The sequence below is a fragment of the Phocoena sinus genome, chromosome 6 (genome assembly GCF_008692025.1).
Source record: "Phocoena sinus isolate mPhoSin1 chromosome 6, mPhoSin1.pri, whole genome shotgun sequence".
Lineage (NCBI taxonomy): Eukaryota > Metazoa > Chordata > Mammalia > Artiodactyla > Phocoenidae > Phocoena > Phocoena sinus.
Window position 1 is genome coordinate 98,129,427 of NC_045768.1, and position 17,845 is coordinate 98,147,271.

General features: G+C 51.8%; 1 protein-coding gene across 1 annotated transcript in view; it reads right to left on the minus strand.

Moving 5' to 3' along the window:
* The window catches only part of LZTS1 (leucine zipper tumor suppressor 1), a 49,199-nt gene extending 35,282 nt beyond the window's left edge, over positions 1-13,917 (minus strand). The window contains exon 1 of the mRNA XM_032636423.1: positions 13,728-13,917. The gene's annotated coding sequence lies outside the window, so the exon portion shown is untranslated. The remainder of the gene's footprint in view (positions 1-13,727) is intronic.
* Positions 13,918-17,845: the final 3,928 nt, after the last annotated feature.

Below are 17,845 nucleotides of genomic sequence, written 5' to 3' on the forward strand. Positions count from 1 at the left end.
TGGCTGTCTTCCTCTCCCTCAGGCTACCTGTGGCTGAGCCACCACCAGGCAGGGTAGGGTCTCCTCCACTCAGCTGCTCCCGGTGGGGTCCTCTGGGCCAGGGGGGCTGCACTATATCCTGCTCAGCTCCCCTCTCCCAGCCTCCAGGGCTTGGTCTTCCGCCTCCACTTCAGCTCTTTTCGTCCTTCCCAAAGAGAAGAGCGGGTGAAGCTGTCTGTGATGACAGAGCACTGAGCAAGGCTTCCTTCCCGCTGTCTCCCTCCCTCCCCCACACAGCTGGGGAATTCTTGAGTCTCTGCCTTGCTGAACAATCAGGACCTGGATGCCGTTGGGAGCCTCCTCTGAACAGGCTGATGGCCAGCCTCCCACAGCTCAGGAAGGAGGCCACCGCTGCCCAGGAAAGGCTGGGTGGGGGTGGGGGACAGCTGCCCTCTCCTTTCACCTCCTCTGGCCGGAGGAGGATGCCCAAGCTGGACAGCAGAGTCCAGGGATGTCAAGCAGGGGGACAGAGCTTCCTCTTAAGCTCCCATCTGCTGTTTCCTTAGGTACTGGACGGAGCGCTCTATACACAAGACTGGATGCAAGCCGCACCCCAAGGTGCCCTGAGAAGGAGCAATAATATTATCCCCATCTGACAGATGCAGAAAACGAGGCCTCAGGTTTTATACCTGGCGAGGGGCAGTGCTTGGCTTTGAACGTGGCTGCAGTCAACAGCGCACTAGTCCTTTATCTCCAGTGGTGTCAGGGTCAGGCACGCAGCCATCTGCCCAAGGCAGACCTCACCACCAGCCGGGGACACCGGCTCCCACGCAGGCTTTGCCAGCTCCTCCAGATATCACCCTAACTCTGTTCCCTCCTTCACCAACCCTTGTGCTCTGGGTTAGGTCTGTAACCCCCTTTATCTCCTTTCAGCCCTAGTCTTGGGCCCCTGCTGCAGCCCCTCTAAGCTTCAGTTCCTTATCTGTAAATTGGGACTGACAGTAGTACCTACTTCATAGGGTTTCTGTACTTACTGAGTGAAGTTTTATTAGTAAAGGAATGAGGATATAATTAAGAGGTCAGTAAATGGCAGCTAGGTTTTTCTTTTTGTTCTTTTAACATACGGGACTTGGTTACTCGAGATGCTACTGGGGTCTAACCCTAGGCTCAATCTCTTGATATATTTTCCTCAACTTTGCAGGTCCCTAGGCTCTTTTCTTTTTTTCCATTATCTAAAGAAATGGGGACACTTCCGTTTTGGGTCTTTAGAGATTAGATTTAAAAAAAAAAAAAAAGATGAGTAATCCCCTATCAATTGTTAGTCAGAATTGCTCTTAAAGTGCTTAGAAATCACCAATAGACAGTAAACTCCCGAGGACACTCTGATATCCCCGGGGACTAGCACAGAGCCTCCCAGGCAGGAAGAACTCAGCAGATTCAAGGAGAGAAGATAGTCACAAACACGGTATGTCCAGCCTCTTGTCAGGGTAGTACAGAGGGTTAGAGGCTGGGGTGTAGCTAGAGCCACCTTCTGGTGCCCGCCCCCGCCCCACCCCCAGCCCCAGGTGTGGATGAGATCAGACGCCTCTGTCCTCCCTGGAGGCATTTCTGTGAGTCTCTGGCCCTCGTGTCCATGCTGGTGTCCTCTTATCTCTTGCGTCTACTGTTCAGCCCAGCTTTCTGCCACTACCTCCCTGAGGAAGACTGAACAGGACCTCCTGTGGGCATCCTTTTCACCTGAGTCCAGGGAGGAAAGAGGGGAGGACAGAGTGGGGGAATCCAGGGCACCACCTCCACTCAGTGGCTGGGGGCAGGGAGAGCCACTGAGTGGAGGAATGGCCCAGAGGCGAGTCCCGTGCTTCCTTTGTTCTGGGCAGCTCACTTAGGTCTCTTCAAGCTCCCTGAGTCCTAGCATCTGACACCCCACAGCTGAGCTGGCACCCCCTCTCCCAGATGTTCCTAAAAGCCACGTGCCTTCTCCCCAACAGATCCCAACATGCTAGAATGGAGAAATTGCTGGACTCTGAAGATAGGATCTAATGTCAGATCAGGTAGAGGAAATCACCTCAATTCTGTTTTCTGCACTAAACACACACACACACACACACACACACACACATCCACAGAGGAAGAGGAGAAAAAAGGCAATACTGAGCTCTCCTGGAAGGAGCATTAAACACCAGCTTGCTCGTTTCACTTGGGAGGATTCCAGTATGTGATCCTGGAGGGGAATGTGTGTCCCAAACAGGAGCAGCTTCGCCTGGGTCCCCCAGGTTGCCTGCTCCCGTCTTGTTTAAATGCCATTTAGGCAGAAGAGATGTCCCTCTGATTTTCCAATGCAGCATTCGATCCCTCAGTCTTTTGCTTTCTCCTATAGGAGTGTCAGCCAGACCTGGGCCATCTCGCAGCTGTACATCTCCCATGAACACAATGCAGAGAGAAAAGTTTCATTTTATTTTTCTTTCTCCCCCTTTCCTGACCTTATGTGCTACCTAATCCAGAAAATGATCCAGATGGGAAAGACATCGGCTTTGAAGCAAGAGGCAGGAGGAAGGAAGAAAGGGACGCAGGATAAACCCCTCCTATCCAGCCGTTCACCCTGGGGAGAAATCCTCCCCGCCTAAACTCTGTCCCACACGTGTGCTCAGGATGGTGTTGTGGGGTCTTCCTGAGGCAGAGGGAAACCCCGCTGACCGGCAGGATCCCTGAGCCCTCACCTCTCCCCCCTCCTCCCCTGCGCACGCATTTGGCGTAAGCCAATGTGAGCCGGAGATCCACTTTTCAGTCCTGAGTCTTGACATCAGGGCGTTCAGTGATGTCTTGCTCATCTGTTCTACATAATTTCATTAAGTCAATTTTAATTTAGTCAAATTGACAATGGGGATGGAGACCCAGAGTGACAGAGGTGTCAGGGATTCCCTCCCATGTGTTTTTAGCTACAACTAGCCCCCTTTGCCAGAGTAAGCAGATAAGGGAAGCTGTCACACGTGGCATTGCCTGACCCCTTGGACATGTGCCTGGACCGAGGGCTCATGACCCTCTTGCATAGACAACTCAGCCTCCTGCTGGGTTTCCTTCCATTAGAGCTGGTGGAAAGGGGACGAGACTGACATAAATTGAGCTCCTAGTATGTTTCATGTGCTTTCACTTATACTGGCTCTTGTACTTTCCATAAAAATTCTATGTGGGACACAATACATTTTACAGATGAGACAACTGAGGCTCAGACAGGATAAGTGACTTGCCCAATGCCACACAGCTATTAGGTAGCAGAGCTGGGATCCGAACACTGGTCTGTCTGATTCGCAAATACACATTCTTTCTGCTGTCCCCTCGCAAACTTGCCCACAGGATTGGCAAGCATGAAAAAACCCATGCCTCACCTTTAGGACTCACCTGCTCTCTCTACTAGGACTGTAGGTTGCATTCAGGTGAAGATGAACTGCTCTGGGAGCCTAAGGGCACAGGGCATGGGCTGGAGTGTTTCCTGGAGGAAGGGCCTGTCTCCAGGTATCACCTCACTGGAGACTTCACAGGACATTGCCACAGCTTTGCCCCTCCCTTGGCTACCTGGGTTTTCAGCAGGCAAAAGGGAAGCTCTTGGGCAGGTACCTGGTTGAGGAAACTTCCAGAGGAAGGTGGGGAATGGTGTTCTGAGAGGTTCAGAGCTGTGGGCAGGGGATTCCTGGTACCCTGTTCTTCTGAGACTGAAGGAGGTCCCTGCTTGATGAGAGCTGCCTCTCCTGACACTGGGATGGCACACCTGCCTCCTGTCTGGGAATCTCTCCTGATGTGGCATCAGCGCACTGGTGGTCAGTGTGGCTGGGGGCACCTGCAATCCTCCTGTTCTGTTTGAGTTTGCTTTAAACTGAGTACACACGAGACAGAGGCAAAGACCTTGTTTTTCATTTTTGAAAGGTTTTGAAAGGTGCCAACTGGTAGCAACGGCCACTGGCCTCGTAAACCTTCACTGTCATGTCAGCCGGGAGCTCCTCAGAACACTTAGAACAAAGGAACCGGCAGAGGAACAGAAGGAAATAGAACATCCGAAGCACTCAGAGAAACAAGAAGGAAGACAAGAGAGGCAAACGGAGGCCGTGGGTATCAGCTGTCACTGGAGTGCAGGGAGAAACCCACAAAGATGACTGAGAGCATCTCACTACTGACAAGCTCTCATATGTCCCCTGGGGCAAACCTGCCCGACACCCCAGGTTTGAGGATCTGATGAATCCTACTGGCCCCCAGTCCCCGTCCACAATTAGCAGTGGGTGAGTGCAAGGAGTCTGAAGTGGGGCACCAATCCTGGTTCTGCACTAACCAGCTGTGGGACCCTGAGCAAGTAAGTCGCTCTCCAACCCGGGCCTCTGTCTCCATCCATTAAAACAAAAAAAGGCCCCCACCCCCTCCCTCCATGATTCCTTCCAGGTCCAAAGTTAGGAGGTGTTCCCTATGTCTCCTGTTATAAATAGGGCCTAGACGCAACACATCAACCTTTGATCTTGGACTAGGAACTTCCCTCTCCTTGAAGCCTTGGCTACCCCACATTTCCAGGCTGCATGGGATCTCTGGGAATGTGTGCTATCAGCTAGGAGATGGGAGGAGGCTAGAAAGGTGTTCTAATAACTAATGTTATTCCTAGAAAGAAGCCTCTCCACCTGAAATCCGTCCTACACTCCATTGACAGATGAACTTCTGAAAACAAAGGTCTGTTCCACACCACTCCTCTGCCTATGACTCCAGTGGCTCCCCACTGCCTACCAAGTCACATGCAAACTCACGAAAGGCCCTCCTCCATTTGACTCAACTTGCCTTTGTTTCCCTGCCACTTCCGGTCCCTTAGCTGTGCCACCTACTCCTCCCATCTCTTCAAATCATACCCAGCCCACAGGGTCCTTCTCAAATTCTGTATCTTCCAAGAAGATGTTTTAGACCAACTGGGCTTTGTACTGTGATTTTTTAAAATGTGTCTGTCTCTTGTCCCAATACCACGCCAGTGATGCCCCCAGGATTTCAGCAGAGTATTTGATGTGAACCTACCATTCTATGACTTTAAAAGCATTGAACTAAAAGAGAATGAAGTGGGCTCCTGGGGTCCAAAACGGCAGCTCTTAGAGCTAAGTAGAAAAAAGATTTGAGGAGGAAGATTTTGAGGGGTATAAAATGGTGTTTATGGGGATTTCCTGGTGGTCCAATGGTTAGGACTCTGCGCTTTCACTGTTGAGGGCCCAGGTTCGATCCCTGGTTAGGGAACTAAGATCCCTGCAAGCTGCATGGTGAGGCCCCCCAAAAAATGGTATTTAATGGTCCTTTCCACCCTGAGATTTCGTGTTCTATGCAGAGCAGGGGTGCATTGCTTCAAGGCAGGCTCTTTAGTTTCCCGATATATCTTGGAACCCTGGCCTTGGAGGTCCTGATATAGCTCTAGCATAGAAATGAGTCCATCGCTCAGAGAAGTTTCTAAGTCAACACTTGGCTGGGGCCCTGCTAGGAGGCCAGGGGAAGCTGAAAGCCTGGTGCTCCTGGTTATTCTGGTAGATGAGATGTCATCTCAGAAAAAGCCAAGCATCCTGCCCCTACCCGCCCACAGCCGGTGCAGAGCCTTTGAGCCGGGCAGCTGCAGGCCCTCCGAGGGGAGGAGTTCAGGCAGCTGGGACTCCTTCCTGGGCCCCTTGGGGTGGAGCCCTCCCTTCCCAGTGCAGGTGGAGGCTAGGGGCTCTGCCCAGCGGCTCTTGTTTTCCCCACCTGCCTGCAGTGCGGTTTGTCTACTGGCGCCGCTGAGGCGTAGGGGCTGGGGGAATTTGATCAGCCAGAAGGAGGAGGCTGTCTCCCCAAGATGTGAGCACAGCCTAATCCCTCCCTCCCTCCCTCCTCTGGGTGTACTGCTGAGATGCCCTGCCAGGCGGAGGAGCAGAAAGGAGCCGAGGCTGAAGTATCTGAAGGTTGCAATAAATCAGGGAGATGCCCCGAGTCCTTAAGTGGCCTTCTGAAACTCTGCTGCCCCTGACCTCGTCCCTGAGGTGGTGAGGCGGACACAACCCAGGCATCCTCCAGACACTCGGGACAGAGCTGCTCCTTGGCGACTGGCAGAAGGTCAAGGGCGGCCTCAGGGCTCCTTCACCCAGACTTATGCCCCTTGACATTCTCAGTGTGGTTCCCTGGTGTCCCTGCCTCCCTAGATGTGTGGAAGCGTCTGTTCTCAGGGTTTGCCCATTATCTTCCTTGAGAAAAGGGTGGGAGGGAAGGAAGCTGGGTTGGGGGGCCCACCAGGTTTCAGGCAAGCTTGGGTCGGCACTGAGTTCCCCTTCCAGCCTCTCCCTGGGAGACCAAACAAACGTTATCAGGGACTCGGAAAAGCTCCTGTCAAGGTCGCTCTGCTGAGCCTGGCACTGTCACTGCTGGCAGACATGAGAAGCGACTCTGTTGTCCACCCCCTGCCAGCCCCAGGGCACTGCCTGGGCTCTGGACAAGCTCTCCAAGACAGCCCCATCTCCTGGCTGGAGATCACTCCAGCCTTCAGCTCCAGGACAGAAGGCCTCCAAGTTTCTGCTTCCCTCTCTGGTCTGTCCTTCTGTGATATTAACCCTTTCCCTCCCTGAAGTTTCCTCACGCAGATAGTAGACCAAGCCATGAAAGCTCCCTTGTGATTCCTCCTCTTCTCGTGTGCCTGGGATCCCAGACCCCATGGCCACTGGGCAGCACAGGGAGATCTGAAATGGCTGGGTAGGAAGGGCCACCGGAGGCCTCATCACCACCAGTCTCAGCCATGTGGGGGGCTGAGCCCTGACTGTGTCCAGGGCCTGGTGCTACACACTGGAGGCATGACACACTTTCTCTTTCAAAAAGTTTATCATCGGGAATTCCCTGGCAGTCCAGTGGTTAGGACTCCACACTCTCATTGCTGAGGGTCTGGGTTCAATCCCTGGTCGGGGAACTAAAGATCCCACAAGCCAGGCGGCACGGCCAAAAAAAAAAAAAGAGAAGTTTATCATCTAGGCAGGGAGGAAGGACAGAAGCTAAATTTTAATACATGGGAACAGATGCTCAAGGGGCGTGACAGTACCTATTGGAGAACTAAAGGACCAGACCAGGCAGGGGCAGCCCCAGTAGCGAGGGTACCCCTCTCACCCTGAAGTGCCTGGGTCTCCTCCTGGTCTCCTCCTCGCCACTGGGCCAGCACCCACTCACCTATGGCCCACTGCCCCACCACCCAGGGTGACTGGGGTCACGGGAACAGGTGTTGGCAAGCCCCAGCTTTGTTTCCCTGCCTCCTTCGATTTCTCTTACCTCCTTCCCTCTCCCCTTTCCTTGCGTGCCTATGCTCAATTCTCTCTCTCTTCAGCAGGAATATAATGTTCGGCTGCTTTCCACCCACTCTCTGAATGCTGCCAGCGAATAATGACTAAGGTGGTGGGTGGAAGTACAGCAAGTTGAGACCAATTTAGCAATCCAGGGTGCCAGGAGGAGGGTGATTTAGCAGCAAATAGCTTTGCAAACAGCAAGGAGAGTGAAGATGGCCCCAGAGCCAACAGACCAGCGAGCCAAGTGCGCAGCCCTGCCCGGGTGCCCGGGGCCGGGATTGCCTCAGCCACCTGGCAGTCTGTGCATAAAGGTTAGGTCAGGCATGGAGCAGGGTTTGTCCTGAGACACTGACTGATTTTCAGAGCCATGTTCACCCCCAATCTCAGCTCTACTCTTGACACCTTTGAGAGACCCGTGTCCTTGTACACCCCTGGGGCTGGGAGTTTCATCCAGACGGACCCCTCTTCTTCTAGTGGATGCTGGGGCCTGGGAGGATATGCAGCCCTGAAGCCCGAAAGACTGCTCTGGGCATGGCAGAAATGGAGGTTCTGTGGTCTTGGGGAGGGGGCTGCCCAAGCACACTGCCGATCATGCCCCAGAGAGAGGCCAACCCAGTGGACACAGGTGTGGAGCTTGCAGGGCCTGCCAGCCAGGAGTCTGAGGATTTGTGTTGTGGGATGTGACTGCGAGTGTGGGTATCAGAGGAGAGCTTATCTGAGATGCAGAGATGATGAGAATGCAAAGGGTGTGTGTGTGTGTGTGTGTGTGTGTGTGTGTGTGTGTGTGTGTGTGTGTGTGTGTGTGTGTGTCTGCCCGCAGCCATCTTGAAAGCAGTTATCTTCTCCCACAGTGATTAGCTGACATGGAAGCAAATCTGTGGGTGATCTGGGGAGGGCAGCTCTTTACTGCCTTCGTTCCAGACACTGAAAGAAGCCTACATCATATCTGTTCAGACAACAATTTGGCCTGTCACTTAGTAAGAAAAATCACCTCTCTGTTGGATTGATTAGGACAATTAGTTTTAGTTGTTAGTGCGTACACACTCACACACACACACACACACACACACACACACACACACACACACACACTCTGTCCTCTGTCTCTTCTATCCTCCCTTCGATCCTCACTGCACCCTCTTGCCACCTTCCCTCCATCCAATTCTGTCCTCATCTGGGAGGCAGCCTCCATGTGTGATCACCTCCCGAATCTGGTTTCCACACTGCTTACATTACCAGCAAAGAGACTGCTAATCTCTTTTTAGTTTGGGACTTATTTGCATATGGATAAGGTGGAAACACTGAATTAGATTATGGAATAAAGTGTGGTATTCTAATGAAATGTCGTTAATTCAGATTCTGTGAAGACAAAATTTGCATAATTTCACTGTGGTGTGGACTAAACCTTATGAGTTGGCTAGCTATAAAGAGAAAGAACCGACATAGGATACATTACATTCCTTAAAGTAAGTCTCAAGTAGAGACCCCATTATGCCAGATACTTCCTAGTTTATCACTTACTGAGCTTAACCGATATGCCTAACAAGTGCTTAGGGATAAGAAGTGGGGGGGCACAGAAAAAGGGAAGAAAACTCTTTAAGACTCTCATCAAGCTTGAATTATAATAATTACGGAAGAAATCGAGTTCTTATAATTTTAAAAATCTCTTTTCTTCTGCACTTTAAACACTTGTCAACAATTCATTGAACCTAAATCCATTTAATGAGGCCCAATGGTTGGGTGGTTACAGCCCCGACGGGGAGTCAGGATGGCCTGATTCAAATTCCAGCATTCCACTTAAAGTCTTGGGTGAAACCCCTTTACCTCTGACAGGCTCACTCAATTTTCTCATCTGTCAAATTGTTGAAGAAATCTGAGTTGTAAATAATAATATTGATAATAATAATATTCCTTTTAAAATTAAAAAGCGCTACCAAAATCACTACAACAGGAAGCCTAGGGATGGTTAGGCCATCTTGTGGGAGTCTGTGTCCAGCAGGAAGCAGGCAAGTGAGAGAAGCAGGATGGAGATCGCATATACAGCGGCAGCTTTGCCAATCAGCAGCTAGAAGCCCAACTCACCCCCGCCGAACTTTGGCTGACACATCCCTGCCCACTTTTCTGGACCATGGGAGGGGGCCATCCATGGCCAAGCTGCACACTTGTTCGGCTGGAGGCAGTTATAAGAGGTGAGTGACCACCCACCCTGCATTCCCCAGCTCTGTCTGGTCTGGGTGGCTGGCCAAGCCGGGCAGAAGGAGGTAACAGCCTCCTTCTGGGGCTCCCCTTGGAGAGAGAGAGATCCATCTCCTTGGCTCTCAGCTTGCATCTGAGAGCTATGACCTTGCTGCTGCTATGCTTCCTCTCTAAAGGGAAGGTATAAATCCCTTCCTTAGGTTCAACTTCAAGGTTCCGTTCATGGCCACCTCCACCCTGGAGAGTTCTAGCTTACCTCCCCTCCCGGGGAGCAGCTGCTGTGTTCAAAGTTAGCATGATCCAGTTTTCAATGTACTTGTCACTGATTCATGGGGGCTGGTTCCTCTTCAATCCTCCTCACAAGTTTTAGTCTCAAACCATTATTTAGCCATTTTGTTTATCCCCCATCTCCCTGGCACCTCGCATGGCTAAGACCTTTAGTAAAGAGTGAAATGCGGAGCTTTTCAAACTTGAGCGACGATCTTTGAAAGGAAAACGAAAATTGTCATGGACCCCTGAGAAGGCATGTGAAATCCTGATATGAGAAATAATGGGGTGGTGCAAAGGGCATGGGAAGGGAGTCACCGGACTCTGAACCGTGTGACCCTGGGCAAATCACAAGCCAGATGACCTCCCCAAACATGGTAGCAATTCACACTCCCAACAGCACAGTGAGAATGTCCATTTCAGAACAGTGGTTTTCAAACTGCAGCAGCACAAAGATCTATTCAAAAGCAAACTCAAAAACTTAGCCATGTAAATCTCCTAAAGATTCCCCAGGCAGTTGGATACTTTTTTATTGGCCAAACCCCAGAAACACCTCATCATTGCCCTGGAACCACTGCCCCCTGGGATTCCAAGTGCAGGATTTTAAAACCCCAAATCAACATCACATCTAGCACTTCCCACTTGTATAATTGTACTTCTCGGTCGATGGACCTGGAGATAAGAGTGCGTAGGTTGGCAGGGCGGGTGAAGGCTGGGTTTTCTTTAGGCTCCTGAACTACTGGAGGCAGGAACCAGGATAGAGAAGCCCCATCTAGGCAGAGGCCCTGAATGCGTTGGCCCAGTAATAGCAGCAGGAAGTCAGAGGTCACTCCAGCAAAGTGTCCCCAAGCAGAAATCTGCTGCTAGGAAAAGCGCTCTCACCAAGAGTCTCTGACAGCTCTTTTCTCTCCCATTACTTTATTAAACATGCATTTCCTACGGGATTCCTCCTAGCAGCCAAACACCACTCTGAGCTGGGAATTCACGACAAGATCTCTGCCTCTAGGAACTTTGGAGGCTCTTCAGGGGCCCGTGTGGGTAAATGCCAGGAGAGCAAGGAATGACGAACTCAGAGGAAGGCATGTGACCCAGACTTCAGGAGAGAAGAGGGGACAGGTTCTTGGAGGAGTCGATCCTCATGGTTAAAACCTGAAGTGCCAGCAGGGGCTGGCTGGGTGGAGGTAGAGGAACAGGGTAAGAATATTTTGCACAGAAGAAACATGTTCAAAAGTAGCAGAAGAGGGCTTTCCCTGGCGGCGCAGTGGTTGAGAGTCCGCCTGCCGATGCAGGGGACACGGGTTCGTGCCCCGATCCGGGAAGATCCCACCTGCCGCGGAGCGGCTGGGCTCGTGAGCCATGGCCGCTGAGCCTGCGCGTCTGGAGCCTGTGCTCCGCAACGGGAGAGGCCACAACGGTGAGAGGCCCGCATACCCGAAGAAAACAAAAACAAACAAACAAACAAAAAAAACAAAACAAACACTAAAACTAGCAGAAGGAAGTGGAAAGAGCCAGGGGCAAGGCTGAGCTGAGTTCAAACCCTTGCTCCCCTATTTCCTATCCTGGCAACGTTATTTAAGTCTCCTCCTCTAATAATCATACATACCCTGTGGGGCTGTGCTGAGCATTAAAGGAGATAATGAATAAAAAGTACTGGACACACAGGGTACTTAGTGAAGGGTATTAAATGTTGCTAAATATTCCCCATTACACTATTCTGGAAGCTGCATAACCACAGGTTTGCCATAATCACCTTCTTTGTCTTTGTAGACTCACTTTCTGCTCCAGAGCCTTGCATTTTGTAGGCACCCAATGGATATTTATTAAATGAATGTTGAAAAAGTACAAAGGCATATACATACATTTCAGGGACTAGAAAGCCATTTTCCCATAGCTGGAGCCCATCCACCTCTGTGCGCATACAGGCAGACACATGGTTTCTCGAAACGGCACAGCACATCTTTCCCTCACACATTCCCAATGCACTGGCTCTCCCCAGCCTTCACTGCACAACGGCACCCCTTTGACGGCAGCCACCCTGACACACATCTACCTGGACACAGGGGCAGACCAGACGAGGGGCTCCTCCTACAGACAGACAGACGCACACACTGAAACTATTAAAACAGGTTCTACCTTGTGAATCGCAGAGACTGCCATAAATGTTAAAAAAAAAAAAAAAAAACCCACCATCTCAAATGTCCCATCCTCCTTCTGGCTCACACACTGATACCTTCAAAGAGACACTCTGCTTTCTACACCTGAGTTTCTTCTCATTGCCGGCAGAGCGAGTGTCCCACGTTCACATCTACCCAGCTGAACCCTCGTGCCTGGGGAGTCCACTTGCTACGCCTGACTGTGCTCCCATTAGCTGTGGACCTTGGGAAAGCCCTGCTGCTCTGGGGCCTCACTTTTTTCACTGGCAGAACACAGAGAGTCAGCCGTGCTTCATGCTCACCTGGTAGTTATGTCACGAGAGTAAAGGAGATACCAAATGAGATAACGTCTATGATGCGCAGAAAACACCTCAAGAAGAAAGGCGCTGGATAAATACAAGGTGTAAACCCCACACCTGATTAGTGTGTGCGCTTCTGTCCACAGACTTCACCCACAGACTGTGCTCTCTTCCACCCTTGAACGCAAACAGCCTTCCTCCCCGTAAATGCCGTCTCAGATACCCATCTTCATGTGCGTACATATATACGTATACTTCCAACACCTGTATTTTCCTCAGCATGTCCAGGGAAAATTGTTTTTGAACTTAGAGGAAGCTCAGGTTACAGACGCTCTTCTGCCCCTGCCTACAGGCTCTTTTGCAGGGTCTCTGGTGCAGGAAGAAGTACAAGCAGACAACTCATCTCTCTGTGGCTGGGCATCTCAGCTCCCATGATTAGGCTGCACTGCTGGCAGAGCAGAAGATCCTTACCTGGCACAGCTCCTCCCAAGGGCTCTGCAGAGCTCGCTACCTCCTCAAACTTGCCAGAACACAAGACCAGAGCAGAGGGGCTGATGGCAGCGAGAGGATGTGGATGGAATGGAAGAGGAAGGACCCAGAAACTTCAGATGCTCAGTGCCCTAAGTACTCCTTGCTCCTGGGAAATTGAGGACCCTGAAGCTAACGAGTCTGGAGCACTTTCCTAGGCATGACACACCCATGGGCGAGCAGAATGCTCATGTCCTTCAGTTTAGTCCTTTCCACCTGGAGGAGGAAGGGGAAAGCCCTTGGTGTTTTGGTCCTATTGCTGCTGAGTTGTGTGCTCTAAAGGCTGGAGATAAGCGTGTGGAAGGGTGTGTGTGTGTGTGTGTGTGTGTGTGTAGGGGTGGGGAGAGGGTGAGGGGCTGGCTGCCTGCGGTGGGTGAGAGAAAGAAATAAATGTGGTGTGTGTGTAGGTGTGAGACTGTGTGTGTGTGTTGCTTTGGCTGAATTGCTCCAGGGGGCCAGGTCCATCACGCCCCCCCCCCCCCGGCTCTATCCACCTCATCCCCTGTGACCTACTCCTTCAGTGAAACAATCCAAACCTCTAACTGCATCCGTGTCCCCACCACCAGCGCGGACACAGCCCATCTCCAAAGTTCCAGACAGCAAAGTTCAGTGCCCAGGCCCCAGCTGTCAGACCCTCACGCACACCTCCAGCTTCCTCATCTCTGGACATCGGTGTCACCCAACACCTATGTCCCCCCAGATCAGATTCTGGGCTTGCAGTAGATAAACCCCGTCTGCAGGAGACGGAGACAAAGACGGAAGGACGGACGCACCCTCCTTTCTTCCGGGCTGGTACCAGACCCACCGCACGCGCCCAGGCAGAGGGGAGACCCTGACAGTTACATGCGGAGACAAAGACACCTGGACAGACGCCGGCACAGACAGACAAAGACCGACGGACGCGCTGGCACGCCGCGGGGAGCACAATTTCCCCGGAGCTGGGGCGCCTTGTCGGGGCCGTAGACCCTCCTCTGGAGGGAGCGAGACCCTTGTCCACCGCACCTTACCTGCCCCTGCGCCTGGGGCTGACTTCAGGTTTTTTTTCAGTGCGTTTTGCGATGTGCTCCCGTCTTTCTTCTCCCAGAACTGCCAGGCCGGGCGGATACCGCGGCTGCTCGCGGCTCCGGCTCGCTGGACTAGGAGGGCAGAGAAACTTTCGGCCTCGCCGCCCTCCCGGCGCCCGCCCGCTCCCGGCGCGCCGGCCTCCGCGCGGGTCCCTGAGCCGCTGGCTGGCGTGAGGGCAGGGCGGGCCGGGCGGGCCGGGGCGGGGTCGGCGCCGTTCATTGGCCAGGGCGGGCCGGGGCTGGGCTGGGCGGGGCCCGAGCCGGCGCCGCTCATTGGCCAGGCGCTGCCGGCGGCTGGTCCTTGCGGCTCGGCGGCCTTTGTTCCCAGCTGACAGCTGGAGCTGCTCTCGACCTCCGGCTCGCCTGCATCCGCCTCCCGCGCGGGGTCCCGGCTCCCCCAACTCTCCGATCTCAGCTTCAGCACATCGCTGCGGGCAGACCCGTCTGCTCCAGTCTTTTTCCTCCCCCTCTTTCTCTTTCCCCATTCCTTCTTTTCGTCCTTTTCTTCTTATTTCCCCACTTCTTTTTCACGTCCTTCCTTATCACCCCTTCTTCTTACAAGTTTCATTTTCCTAGCACCATCTCCCCACTCCAACCCCCAAACCCTGCAAAAAGGCTGGACTTCCAGGTTCAAAGACGGCACCAGCAGCCTAGTGAGGGGCATTGGTTCACCGTGCCAGGATTGCAGATTGGAGCCTAGACCACTGGCACTTCCACTCCGAAGACAATTCAAAGGCAAAGGTTTCCAACTCCTTCCCAGGGACTGAGTTTCAGGTGAAAGTTGAGGCCTGTTTACAGATTGTAATCTTACGCAGTACCTTTCTAACGCTATCATTTTCTCTACCACCCTCACTTTCAGCTTCTAGCATTTGAGCTAGGAGGGGACCTAACCTTACAAGCTTTGGCTGGGCAAAGGGTCAGTTAAGTGGGGTTCCACGTATTGCATGAAGTTCGGGTCCTGAGGGTGCACTAAGGCTAATGCGTTAAAACCAGGCATGGCTCTGCCCAGGGAGTGTCAGACGGGGAAAGACTGAGGTGGCTGACTTCTGATTATAACTGGAATGGGGGAAGACAGCCTGAAGGGAAATACACCATTTTGTTTCTGCCACCCCTCCACTCAAACCCTCTAGGGCAGCGGTCCCCAACCCCCAGGGCAGCACACATATGCTGTGTGGATGGATGCAGCACAAGAGGCATGGATGGAGCTTTAGAGAAAGGAGCCATCATTCTACCTGGGATGATCAGAGAAGGTGTGAGTAAGGACTGCATCTTAGGTCTCAAATTTTGACAAAGAGAGAACGGCTTTTCGAATGAGGGATGGGTGCACACAAAGGTGGGGAAGAAGTGCTGTTCAGAGGAGGCTGAGTAGCCTTGGGGTTGACACATAGAAATTGTAGTATTACTTGTAATAGCTACCATGTGTATGTATTGGGTTGGCCAAAAAGTTCGCTCGGGTTTTTCCGTAAGATTTTGGGGAAAAATGAACGATTTTTTAGGCCTGTTAGGAACCAGAACACACAGCAGGAGGTGAGTGGCGTGCAAAGGAGCAGTTTCATCTGCTGCTCCCCGTCGCTCGTATTACCACCTGAACCACGCCCCCGCCACCCCCCATCCGTGGAAAAATTATCTTCCACGAAACCGGTCCCTGGTGCCAAAAAGGTTGGGGACAGCTGCTCTAGGGGATCCTCACTATTTCCAGTTCTTGCGCAGCACAGGCTCCAGACGCGCAGGCTCAGCGGCCAGGGCTCACGGGCCCAGCCGCTCCGCGGCATGTGGGATTCTCCCGGATCGGGGCACGAACCCGCGTCCCCTGCATCGGCAGGCAGACTCTCAAGCACTGTGCCACCAGGGAAGCCGTATCTCCAGCTCTTGACTGTGAAGACTCCATCTCTCAATTCCAGGCTTCCTGGGAGGCAGCAAACCATGAGGTTTAAGAGGTCAAACAGGCTCTGCTACTTATCAACTGTATGACCCTGAGCCAGTGCCTTAACTTCCTTATATGTCAGTTTTTTCCTTTACAAAATGGGGGTAACAATTCCCGAACGTAAACTCCCTGAGGGCAGGGACTTTCTCTTTTGTTCATGGCCGAGACACTTGGTGCGTTTTGTTCACACATGTATCCCCAACACCCAGAACTTGGTTGGCACATAGTAGGCACGCGATAAATACTTGTTGAATAAGTGAATCTCGTGTTTATAGATTTGTTGTGAGGCTTAAACAAGAATCCCTAGTAAGTATTGGGGTGGCCAAAAAGTTCGTTTGTTTCCCGCAAAGGATCTTACAAAAACTCGAACGAACTTTTTGGCCAACCCAATACGTACACATGGTAGCTATTACAAGTAATACTACAATTTCTATGTATCAACCCCAAGGCTACTCAGCCTTCTGTGAACAGCACTTCTTCCCCACCTTTGTGTGCACTCATCCCTCATTCGAAAAGCCGTTCTCTCTTTGTCAAAATTTGAGACCTAAAATGCAATCCTTACTCACACCTTCTCTGATCATCCCGGGTAGAATGATGGCTCCTTTCTCTAAAGCTCCATCCATGCCTCTTGTGCTGCATCTATCCACACAGCATATGTGTGCTTGCTTGCATGGTGGTTGTGGCTATAGGGCTGGCATTCCCTGGAGCTTGAGCTATCTGGGGTCAGGTACTGGACTCTACATCTACCTCCAGGGATAGATGTGGTTACCTCCACACATGAGAGCTTCTCAGTAATATTTGCTGAATGGGTTAATACAGATCAAACATCTCAGCACCTTCAAGAAAGGGTAGATTCTTGGAAGGCAGAGTAAGGGACCCAGGGGTCTTCAGACTTCGATCAAACTAATTTTTGTGTCTTCAGATGTGGAATTCCATGAAAGGGGCAGAAGGATTCTGGAGGCCTGCTTCTGGCTCTGGCCTTACCACTGACTATGTAAATGCGTTTGGACAAGCCATGTCCCTGGCTAGACCTCAGTTTCCTCACCTGCAAAGTGGACAGTTTGGATGAAACTCTTTAAGGGTCCTCCTCCAGCACTGATGTACTGTGGTTCTGTCAGAGACATTCTAGGCAGACATTCTAGGGCTTGACACACAGCCCTCTCAGAAGGAATGAGTTAGGCAAAGTGTGTGGGCAGAGTTTTGGTGTGTGTGTGAGGGGTGGAATCCAGAAACAGTATGGAAGAATAGAAACACCCTGTGCAGGGGCTGCTTCAGAGATAAAGTGGGGTGTATGGACAGTGGGGGCGGAAGTAAGGAAGCAGAATGGGAGAGGAGAGCTGTGATGGTGAGCGTGTGTGTGTGTGTGTGGTCACAAGAGCCTCAGGAATGTGGACTCCAGGAGTACAAGGCCACAATTAGCTTCCTGATTCAGCTGTTGGGTATGGTAATGCAATGCCTGGGTGTGTCTGCCCCTAAAACCGCTGGTGAGATTCTCACTGTGGCTCCTCTTCCTTTGTCTAGTGAAAGAGTGCTGCCCTTCTAGGCCCTGGGTATCCCATTTGGCCCTCTGCATCACGCAGGCTCTCCCTTGCCTGAGCTGAGTCTAGAAAGCTGGGTCACAAAGTATGTTCTTATAAAATATTCCCTGCCGGGAAGAGATATGGGAACACATGTTTATGTATAACTGATTCACTTTCTTATAAAGCAGAAACTAACACACGATTGTAAAGCAATTATACTCCAATAAAGATGTTAAAAAAAAATTCCCTGCCATCTTCATCTGCTCATTACCTGAGGTCCAAGTAGCTTACTGTTCTAGCTCATCATTCTGTTATCCATCTCTAGGACCTCAGATCGGCCACAGAGGACCAAGCCCATGGACCAGTTAACCCAGCAGCTCGTCTGAACTAGAAACACCTCTGCTTTTTTCAGTGTACTTTTTTTTTTTTTTTTTTTTTGGCTGTGTTGAGTCTTCTATGCTGCACTCGGGCTTTCTCTAGTTGCAGCAAGCAGGGGTTACTCTTTGTTGCGGACCACGGGCTCTAGGGCATGCAGGCTTCAGTAGTTGTAGCACACAGACTTAGTTGCTCCGTGGCATGTAGGATCTTCTAGACCAGGGATCGAACCTGTGTCCCCT